The following is a 5,775-nucleotide window of genomic DNA, read 5'->3' on the forward strand; positions in this document are numbered from 1 at the left end:
TGGAGGCAAAGAGGGGGTGGGAAAGGGGGGTTATACCAGGGATATTGGTGGTGGGAAATGTGCACTGGTGGAGGGATGGGTGTTTGATCATTGTGTGATTGTAACCCAAAAATGAAAGCTTATAACTATCTCATGGTGATTCAATAAAATTAATAAGAAAAATAAAGAATTGTTTCTCTGAGAGCCCTACCCGCCCCAAGGGACCCAGTCCTGATAACCAAAAACTCCCAGAACTCAATCACCACCACATGCTTGGGCTGAGGTTCATACTGCTTGTGGCCTTGCATTTGAGGCCATGCGACACTTCATACCACACATCCTTCCCATACTCCAAGAGTATTGTACCACATTTGATGGAGTTCAAAGTAGGAGGTAACAATTACAGAGGGAAATATTTTTATTGTGGACATATGTATAAACGCACACAAGCCTCAACTTCAAGCAACATGTGACAACATAATCTCTTATAAAAAAAAAGAAATGTTAAAGCAAATCTGATTAAATATATGGATTGAATATTTCAAAAAAATTTTTCAACATAATTTGAATATTCAAATTAAAATTATTTTGCAATTTTGTTGTTTTTTTCTGAAAGTTTTACTCTTACAAAAACTCACTGCTTATAAAAGCTAATTTAAATGTACTTCATGCATTACTTTTACTTTAACAGTTCAATATTTTTCAATGTGTTGACCCTTCACTTAAACTGTACTTTAATGGCATATTGTTATCAAATAGTCTTGATTAAATGATGCTGTATTAGACCAAAAAATAAATAAATAAAAATAAAAAATAAATAAATAAAAGGACTTAATGGCCCCTGGGTGGAATACAACAATCCTCACCATCTATCCTCTAAGGATAGTTTTTTTGTAGCGTTTCCAGCAGTTTGTCACAACAAACAACACAAATATATTATTTTGCTTCTGCTTTGGGGCAGGGATTGGGGTTTGGGATGGACACACCCAAAATATGGTGGTGGGAAGATGTAATGGTGATGAGATTGGTGTTTGTTTGAATATTAAATGTAATGAAATATTGTGAACTATGTCACAAAGTTAAAAATTATATAAAAATATGGTTCTCATCAGGAGCTGCTGAAACCCTACAATTACTTTCTTCTAGTCAGTTTACCTCAGAACTCTATATATCCATAAGGTTGGAAAAAGATAAAGAAGCACTGAATTATAGAACTCACTTAAGAGAAATTGGTGCAGCCTATAGCTCTCCTGCCCCATGAGGCACCCACATAGAATTCTTGGTCCCTGATAAGGACTGTGACTGCCTCTAATTATTCTCCTGTATAAGAATTTTTGCCACCTGGGGACTGGAGCTATAGCACAGCGGGTAGGGCATTTGCCTTGCACGAGGCTGACCCAAGTTAGATTCCCAGTGTCCCATATGGTCCCCTGAGCACAGCCAGGGATAATTCCTGAGTGCAGAGCTAGGAGTAACCCCTGTGCATCTTCGCGTATGACAAAAAAAAAAAAGATTAAGATGATTATTCTTATTTCAGGGCTGGAGTGATAGCACAGTGGATAGGGCATTTGCCTTGCACACGGCCAACCCGGGTTCAATTCCCAGCATCCCATATGGTCCCCCAAGCACTGCCAGGAGTGATTCATGAGTGCAGAGTCAGGACTATGCCCTGAGCATCGCCAAGTGTGACCCCCCCCCCAAAAAAGAGAAAATTTTTGCACCTAATCTCAATTTTAAAACCTTCAAAGCAGGTTCGTTGAAGAAATTTCCAACTCTTTTTCTGCCAAGGGAGGCTCATGGGGTGCCAGGGAATAGCCATATGCAAGGCCGAACTGTGGCTTACGCCCAGGACTGTGACTACAGCACCTTGTTCAAGACTGTTGTCATATTGTGTACATTTGAGTACATTTGACATACAGTATGGATTTCCCTTGAGAAGCTTAGAATTGAGTATCCAGAGACTATAGCCAGGACTATAAGGACAACTCATTTAGAAAACGGTATGAAAATGTTTCAGAAGAGTAAGAATAGTTTCCATACCACCAAAAATTAAATTTTTTATTTAATTTTATTTAATCCAAAGATGTTGCACCATTCAGGATATGAGCTAGGACTTGAAATTAAACTAGGTGCTCACAATGGATGAATGCATAATGAAGATGTGGTATATAAGAAAATAGGAATGCTACAAACATTCAAGGTAAGATTATATCATGCAATTGTTTCAATTTTGATAGAGCATGGGGATGCAAAATCAGAAGAATGACAAATACCAGATGAACTCCAATCTGTAGCATATGTATAAACAAAACATGGTATGTAAGGTAAAAACGGGGTGTAACTAAATTACTTTTATCCCTAGATCTGAGAAGAGGGAAAGAAAAGAAATTGATAAAGGTGTAAAAAGAGTCAGAATGAATGTAGGGGCAGGTGGCAAGGTCCTTGGATATATTGGCAGAATACAGATATGGCGTATCTCTACCTAAATCACATAACCAACTAAACTGAAAACATGAGATCCAAGCTACAAAAAACTTTTAAAAGTCCCAATCACACAATCGCACAAAATTTGTAAGCCTATAGCTGTACCTCATGGTGTTTCACTAATAAAAAAAGAAAAAAAAATATTAATAAAAAAAAGAAAAAAAGTTAAAATTTTCCTTAAAGTATTAAAAATCACTACAATGAATAATTCACATTAAATATTTTAAAATGTAAAAAAAAAGTCCCAATCAATGAGACATTCGGGGACTTGAGGAAAAACTGGGTACACTGATGGAGAGAAGTTGACTCTGGTAAGTAGTTTGGTGTTGTAACACTTTATTTATTAAACTCAGTAATGAATAAAAATCACAGGGACTAATTTTTTTTAAAAAGAGAGATATCAAAGTATCAAAGGAACAAGCATATCAGTATCTCGAAATCTCCATGAGTCTAAATCAATACGAGGGGAATGCCCTACCACCACAGAGGCAGGGCAGGGTGGAGGGGTGGGGTGGGGGTTGGGTGGGGGTGGAGGGAGGGATGCTGGGGCCATTGGTGGTGGAAAATGGGCACTGGTGGAGGGATGGGTACTCGATCATTGTATGACTGAAATGCAAGCACAAAAGTTTGTAAGCCTATAACTGTATATCATGGTGATTCACTAATAAAGGGGAAAAAATATAAAACCAACAGTGAAGGCAGAATTACATCGAAAATAAATGCTAAAAGAATGGTTAATAATATTACAAAATCATTTGGCATTTTAATGCCAAAGTAAAAATAAAGCTAAGAAAAAAGTCAATTTGAGGATTGGTTTAACACTAAACATGGCACTGAATCACCTCTCAGTGATGGTAGTATTATCATTTGCCTGTAGAAGTGGTAAGTAGGGTGCTCACTTCGGCAGCACCTATACTAAAATTGGAACAATTTAGAGAAGCTTAGCACGACCCCTCCACAAGGATGACACACAAATTCATGAAGCATTCCATATTTTTGTATCTCACAGTAATTCATTAAAAAATCCAAAAAAAAAATATGGGTAGGGAATGTGCTTCTCCAGAGGCCCGGTAAGAGAAATTCACTGAACATCAAGGTTAAAGATAAAAAAAGGTCACATAAACTTCCGCCTTTTGAGATCTTGAGGAATACAAAAATGACATTACAAGAAACTGCAAAATGGTTAGAGAGGAAGACCACCTGCCAAGACCTTCATTTCTTGTTTTCAGCAACATGAATTGTAACTTGAAGGATCACATTGTAAAAACATTAATTCAAGCATATGATACTTCAACAGTCTATTGATCAATGATTGCATACCTGCCACACAGTAGACACTATAATGTAGGAGAGAGAGAGAGAGAGAGAGAGAGAGAGAGAGAGAGAGAGAGAGTTCGACTTTCATTTCACTTTCTACAAAAGCAAGCCTGGGTTCAAGAGCCTGACTCATCCGCATGGGTTAAATGAGACATTACCTCTTCAAGACTGCATCTTCTGAGACCTTACCTCTTCAAGATTGCATCAAGGATATATGGATATAATAAATATTTTATTAAAACATCAGCCATGTAGTCCCAGGCTGTAAAGGCTATCTTTACTATCCATGTCCCTAACTTCATTTTCTGCTAAGTACAACTTATGGCCTTAGCATTCAGCAGGCTCTGTGATTATAAGTGTTAAATGCTGGAAACTTGGAAAGCAGAGAAAACGTACAGAGAAAAAGTAAAATAATTATTCGTACTAGCACCAATAAAATAGAAAACTATACAATGTCTTGTGGTTTAGTTGCTTTCCTTCTCAAATCTGTCTCATAAAGACCAAAATGATATTGTGTTTCTGTATGGCCGCACAAACAACTTATTCTTTGAACTTGACAACAGTTTGCACATTGGGCTTTCCATTAGCAGTATACTGAAACACTTAGGAAGTGCCCCATATGCTTTTAAGGGACAACACAGTTGGTGAAATTAGAGACAGTAATGAGTTATGGAGAATTCAATCTCAATAGCGATACTAAATTTATACATGTTCACATATAATAAACAACTCGTTATGCATAATATATTTAGACAGACTAAATGGTGCATAGGTGGGAGGGCGAGAGAGAAAGATTCTGACAAAAGAAGCATGAAGTCTTGTATCAGAAAACTAACTCACAAATTATCTCCGAAGAGAACAACAGGCTGCAGAACTCTTATCTCTAGCTACACCAGCCCAATCTCATGCTAGCACATCGGAGAGAGGCAGGTATGTCCCTCCACCTGCCTCAAAAGAACTCTTGAAGCTGCAACCCTCCAGGACCTAATTGCCTACACGCTCACATCTGACCTTAACATTCTTGCTTCGAGTCCCCCCCACATGAAATTGAATCCACTGAAAAAAACAGGTAGGCGGTACTTGTGACTGAAATTTTCAGGCTTCTCAAATTGGGAATTACCCCAATCTTGAAAAAAAAATATATGTATATATGTGTGTGTGTGTATTAGCACAAAAGACAATCTCTAACAACATGTTAATGTTCTCTAATAAAGGGTCTTAATTGATCAAAGAGGAGATTCAATGATTTTCACCCACTTTCCTAGAATTGGAATGATCCTTTCTGGATAATTTTTAGCCAATATTCACAATAAGCAATACAAAATTACTTACTGTCTGCCTTTGGGTCAGTATAGGTAGTGGTGGAAAAATACAAAATAATGATGGTGAGAAGGTGTTATGTGGTGGGATAGGTGTTGAAATATTTAACATAATCAACTATGGTGAAAAACTCTTTGAAAACAAAATTTATAAATGATGAAAATGATGAAAAAACAACCATTTGATGTTGTTGTTTAGGGAGCCACACTAGAGTGTGCTCCGGATTTCTCCCCAACCCTCCCATGTAAGGCTCAGGAAAATATATGGGGTTCTGCAGATCAGCTGAATATAAAGCAATTGCCCTTCACTCTGCGCCATCATAGTGATCCAGAGAACAGCTTATTTTCACACCAGTCCCACAATCGCCGCCTCCAAATCCATTGCATGCAATGAAAGCCTCCCATATACAAATTCAAACTTAGAACACCAGATTTATCTGTAATCTGATCTTACAGAAGAAAATAAAAATTATTCCTGAATCAAAATACATTTTTCTGCAGAGGAGAAGGCATCTTCAGTGTTTTAAAACTATAGAAGGAAATCACTAGGTGATTTTCAAACAGTGTGTCTTCTCGATCTTCCAAGCATGTTAATGACTTTAAACGAATATCCTTTCACCAGCAGGAAAACCAGCAGGACCGTACTACTGTTCAAGAAGGGAGACATCCATGACAT

The 5,775-nt window shown here is 37.5% G+C and overlaps 1 non-coding gene across 1 annotated transcript; it reads left to right on the forward strand.

Annotated features, from left to right (window-relative positions):
• The first annotated feature begins 3,354 nt into the window (after positions 1-3,354).
• Positions 3,355-3,461, forward strand: LOC130022939 (U6 spliceosomal RNA). Its single transcript, XR_008792337.1, has one exon. It is a non-coding gene; the product is annotated as a U6 spliceosomal RNA (small nuclear RNA).
• The last annotated feature ends 2,314 nt before the right edge of the window (positions 3,462-5,775 follow it).

Source organism: Sorex fumeus, unplaced genomic scaffold (genome assembly GCF_029834395.1).
Source record: "Sorex fumeus unplaced genomic scaffold, SorFum_2.1 ptg000002l, whole genome shotgun sequence".
Lineage (NCBI taxonomy): Eukaryota > Metazoa > Chordata > Mammalia > Eulipotyphla > Soricidae > Sorex > Sorex fumeus.